This window comes from Sparus aurata, chromosome 9 (genome assembly GCF_900880675.1).
Source record: "Sparus aurata chromosome 9, fSpaAur1.1, whole genome shotgun sequence".
NCBI lineage: Eukaryota > Metazoa > Chordata > Actinopteri > Spariformes > Sparidae > Sparus > Sparus aurata.
This window is the reverse complement of record NC_044195.1, coordinates 18,304,461-18,310,476: the sequence shown is the minus strand read 5'-3', so window position 1 is coordinate 18,310,476 and position 6,016 is coordinate 18,304,461.

Genomic DNA, 6,016 nt, shown 5'->3' with positions numbered 1-6,016 from the left:
GCTTTGAGATGATTGCAGATAATCAAGTAGCCAGACATGTGACACAGGGGAGAAATAATAATTTAGTGTCGAGGAATATTGTATGACATTTACAAGGTGATATGATTTGAAAAATAAAAGGCCCATCTTTTCATGGACCATGGTGCCATCTAGAGGACACAGGAAAAAATAAAGGAGAACCAGGAGCAACATGGCCATTAGTTGAGAGGTTATTTTAATAGTGTGTTATTTGCTTTGTGCAAAGTGCAAGTTGGGCATACGTGGGTTTACTGAGCCCAGAAAAAAGGTCATTTTTATGTTAGTATGAGTGGATCAAGTGTATTTATCTGAAAGGAGACCCTGCTGGCTTGGCAGTTCCTTTTTGCCTGAACCTTGACACAGGCAGCATTGTGATATGGTGCCACCTACTGTTTCTATCACTTCCTCTGTATCCAAATTGGAGTGCAATCAGAGCAGCAATTCTATGGATATGATCAAATAAAAAAAGATACAAAGGTCAAAAGACAAGAAAGTGAGCGTGCGTCTCGGTCTGTACTCTGTATTTTCACCCGGGCCACCTGATAAGAATAAAAGGGGGAAAGGTTATATTCATGTCGTCCCTCACCTCGCACATGATTTGCAACCACTGGCTCTTCCCTCACAAAGATTTACTGTACATGAAATTTTTTTTGCTGACATGGTACTCTTCTGCCGCCGCTGCGTCTCAGATATACGGCGAACCATAATTTGGAGGTGTAAAATGGGTATAAAACCTGTATTAATTATTTAATCGTGGTTCTAAGTGCTGCCTTTTAGTCCACACCAGGATGTCATCCCCCTCTATTTCAGGGGGTCGTTATATCACTCATTTGTCAGAAAAAATTACAATCAAGACCCAGATTGTATAATTGTATGGTAAATCAGAGCAAACCAAGACTTTTTTATAGGTGTCGTTAATTGTTACTTTTTTTTTATTTTTTACCTCATTTGATGTAAATGAACTGCTAATTGCATTTAAATCTGAGTTCTCCATACGTAGCAGTGATAAATACCCCAAACTACAGAGTGATAAAACAGAAGCTGGTACTTTGGAAAATGAAAAAACGCTAAAAAATGCTGCATGAAAGGACAAAAGCAGCCAACACGAGTGCAGTGAATAGAAATGTCCCTGGCAGGTAGCAGCAGTGTGTGGGACCTGTGATATATCTTGGTGTCAGGGGGGAAGTTAGGTACAAAGACTGAGGCGTGTGATCAACAACCAAACAAACATGTTGTCCTGAGGTCGGGGCGAGGAGGTGTACACAGAGCATCCATCAAACTACATCTGGTGAGAGGTTGATACTGTACCGTTTGCTCTCACGACACTCGCTACGGCTTCAGATGGGGAAGACAAGTTATTCAGTTATGAGATTATTTATCAGGACTGCAGTGATGATCACTAACTGGTTGCAGGTCTGTGTGGGAGATGATGATGTGACACAAAATAAGGTACGACATCACCAACTGGCAAAGTACATACATACTTAATAATGGTACAACAACATCCTCTGGCCTTAGAAGCCAGAGGAGAGGAGGGGTCCCTGTCCCAGGACGGGCCAACATGCAATAGACGTCACGTGTACAGGACAGAACAACAACAGCACAGTTTACAAATAGACAAAATAGCTGATACAAGTAAATTACAGAAAATATATATTGTGAAGTATTGTGGATCCAGGAGGATGACTGAGCAGGTCAGGGCATCATCAAGTGGTGCCTGAGTCACATAACCTCCACTCCACCGTGGTGACCTGGAAAAGGACAGGCCACACAGGATAATTAGCAAAAAATATCAGAATGCACAAGTACTACATTTTACATGTGTTAATAATGTACATGATTGTATATAATGTGTTCATTCACACTATGTACACATAGTTGGCTCTTTGCTCTGTGCAGTACCATGTGTAATATTACTGGAGCAGTGAGGCCCATTTCATACATCTCTATTTCTTGTAGATGTGCATATATGTTGTTTTTATATTTACCTTTATATTCTAGTACTTACTCTCATTATCTTTCTCGATTCATATATTCTTATAATCTCCGTATGGTGCAATATTTCTGTCCTAGTGGGAGAAACTGTAAAATGTACTCAGTGTCCCCTTCAGGGATCAATAAAGTGTTTCTGATTCTGATTCTACTTTTATGGTGTTGGCCATGATGTTTTTCATAATGGAAACACAACTACTATCTTTTCACACGCTATTGAAATGTTCTGATTCTAGGTCTGATTCTGATAACGTTTTTCTCAATACAACAAGTGTTGTTAGCAGATTCATCTACAACCATGCAGTTTGTTAAATGCCAGGTGTTGCTAACATAGCAAGGTTTCAAAAGAACTGGCAGCAGTGTAAGAGGTCATATCACAATTTAGAAATACATTAAACATTGCAAGTGAAAGTCCTCCAAGAGGTTATTTAAGTCAAAGCACATCAGCAAAAAAATTAAAGGTATTCATGCTGCAGACAGACTGGCAGTGTGACATTATCATATATCATTCAATCATTGATAATATGACATTAATGTGTAGTCAACATTTTTAGATTGCATTTTGTGAAGATGGAGCTGATTTTAGCTGGATCATCTACTGTTGGGTATTCAACCTATACCAAGGGTATCATGTGTTTTGAATGAACAATCTGAAGGATGGGGGCGCTGTTTTGCTTATTACATTTCAATATTGTCCTTTGTGACGTAGCTTAATTCTAAATTAAGTGTAAATTCAAATTCAAACAGCTTTTCCATGTTTTTATGTGACTATAGCCACAGCTACAAGTATGTAATGATAATTCAAATTTAATTATTGCATTTTCAGTTTTATTTTTACTCAAATACCACATGGAAACTTTGGAAACAACAATGCCGTTGCGGAATTACATTTCAATTTTCAAGTTCACATTATCATTTTTATAAAGTCGCTATGGGCTTCCGTACTGAGTTACTTTCAAGAACTGGCAGTTATTAATCAATTTTAAGTACTGAAATTTAATCAAGAAATTATAACTGCAGAGTGAAGTACAATGCATCAGTACATCAGTACATTTGCGTCACTGCAAAAATCTGTGATTTGCAGCGATTGATTCCAGTTTGAGCAGCACGTTGTGGTCGAATGTGCACGTTATGGGAAAACACCAGCTGAAGGTTAGTTTATGTGTGGTAATCATAGTTGAAGACAAATGGCTGTGACTAACATAGAAGTTATCTCAGTAACAAAACTACACTATCATCACCACCAGATTAATTCTTCTCTGATGCACGCAAGTACAGGGTGCAGTTCCTATTGCATAATGCACTCCAGTGCTTGTTTAGATTGCTTGTTCCAACATAGTCACAGAAAAAAATTTAACCTACCATGACATTTGAACAACACCCCAACATCTGCTCTAGCTCAACAACTGTGGCTCATACAGGCTTCAAATGCCAAGTGCAATTCTGCTCTCTTCTGAACAGGCATTCACTGCAAACGTACAGATAAAATATAGCCGTTTATTGTCAGCGATGCCTTCATCATCTTCCGATGATCCAACAGGGTCCATTTCTCAAAGAGGAAGATGGTTTTCTCATGTTCACACATGGCGGGGCATCAAAATAAATAAATCAAACAATAAAAGTAGGATGTTGGTATTATTGCTTTCTGTAATGTACCCATAACTGTGTGTGTTCTGAAGTAGAAATTCTCATTAAAGGTTTAATTAAGGTAAAATGTTAAGTTAAATCTGTAATTTGGCAGCGATTTACTGGTTTGTACATATTTTAAAAGATAAGAGGAGCAGAGCAATTATAGAGCAAATACAGTAACTGTGGCAGAATAAAAGGAGCCCAACAAAGACTGTCTCTTGTATTTGAACTATGGACTGATCATAAATACTCGTCATTAATAGTGTCAGAGAAACATTACCCTTTTTATTGGGGCTGTATTTTCCTCACACACTACAATAAAGTTAATGACAGACATTGTCTAAACCATAAAACAGTCATATATTTGGAGATGCTGGTCAGCTTCAACAAGGCTCCGTAGCATCTGGCTCGTAGATCAAACTCGCAATCAAGTATTCTTGTCAGAGAGATCTGAACTTGAACTGAAAAACACAGATGTACAGTCCACAATGACAGCTAAACACGATTTAAATAAGAGTTTTGAGCAATGCAATGAGGCAAATTTGGTCTGAGAAATTGCTGCTTAATCTGTAAAATCATGCTGAAATACTAAACAGAATGAATGTGTGAGTGATCGTTAACAAGGAGAGTGCTCTGGTCCTCTTCAGTAATGCATTTTTCTTCTCTGAGGCATTATAATTTAGTCACCGCACAAATAAAAAGTATTTTGCAGAATTTGCCGCCTATCTGGCCTTGTCTTATTTCTTTAAACTGCAATACGTTTAACACAGACAGCTACAATTAGCAATTTAAAGTTGCATATTGTAAGAATTGTTGACCTGTCAAATTCAAAACAAACATGTCACCAAAATAACCATTAACTACTGCTAACTGTAACAGCCGTTAGCTAGCTAGCTAAGTTAGCCATGCAGCTAGTGGTCTGGACTGGTAATCTCGAGGACCAGGGGGGTGTTAGTGTTTACAATGCTGGCACAGGAGCTTTAGTCCGTGAAGGAAAGGTGCTAACTGGTTAGCTTGCTAACTTCAGTAGACACCTCTGCAACACAATGCATCTATTTTGTAGTGTCAAGACTGCTGTTTCTTCTATTTCTGTTAGTAAGTTTTGTTGATTTTTTCAGAGTTCTCAACTTGAATTCTTGCCTGTTGCCCCTTTAAAACAGAAAACACAGAACCACTGCTCTGATTATTGAAAATTACTTTCTTAATAATTGTGTTTAGCTTTTGTTTTCCATCACTTAAAAATACTGAGTTATTATGTTATTTGGCAAGGGATCACCGTAATGCATGATGCCATCAGAGCGTCGGCCGACATAGAATACATGGGCAGAGGTGTATGTTGCCCTTTAGCCTCAATCAGAGCATCCTCAACATGAACAATATACACATTAGTTAAGTTAGCTGTCAGCAGTTTGTTCCTGATGACAGCTAACGTGACACAGATTTTTCCATGGTTCTGTCAAAAAAACGAATTCAGGCGCCATGTGTCTAAAACTAGTTCAACAAGAGCACTGTTTGCATTAGACCTAATGGGAACTTTAAGGTCCCAGCATACACACATTGTAGCCTAACTGCAAATTTTAGTTCCTGTATACTTTTAAACTTTAGCCCCTTTCACTCTCCAGCTGGCTCATATAAGACATTAACAGCCCATTTATAGCCTATAAATGATTCACATTCATGTCTATATTGTTATTTTGTCTTTACAATGAATAGCACAGAGATCATTTAGATGAAATTGTGCTATTTATAGGCTACATCTCTAATAAATACATCCAAGGTCTGCTGCTGCAAAGTCTTTATTTTTTGGTTAAACTGAACAGGAACATTCACCACTGGGTTAAGTGATCACATTCTCTGTAGCACAAGCGTGACGTGAACAGCTGAGATCAGCGATGATAATAAAGTTGAATATATAAACATCAGTAAAAAAGCAAAACTGTAGGAGGTCTGCAGTAGTTACAATAAGGTTCATATTTAGAAATTATGCCCAGATTGGGAAAAGACAAGTGGCATTACCTTTTGTTAATGAAACAACCGTCACTCTTGCTTGTATACCTTAGCAGAGTGATACCTGTGTGACTTTGAACAGTAAAAAAAAAAAAAAAAAAAAAAAAAAAAAAAAAAAGAAGCTAAAATTGTATCTCATGGTTTAACTCGTCTTTTATAGCTGTTTATTAAAGAATAGACATAAAACCAGTGACCCGTATTGTTTGTGTTTTCAACCACTTACATACATCCCACTTGGAAAAAATAACAGCAATGGATTAGACATCGACTGTAAATTGAAACGTCTCTGTCATAATGGACTGTGGTCTGCCCAAACAATCCAAAGGACTGGATGAGGATTTATTGCTCTGTCAAGTCGTTTTCCTCTTCA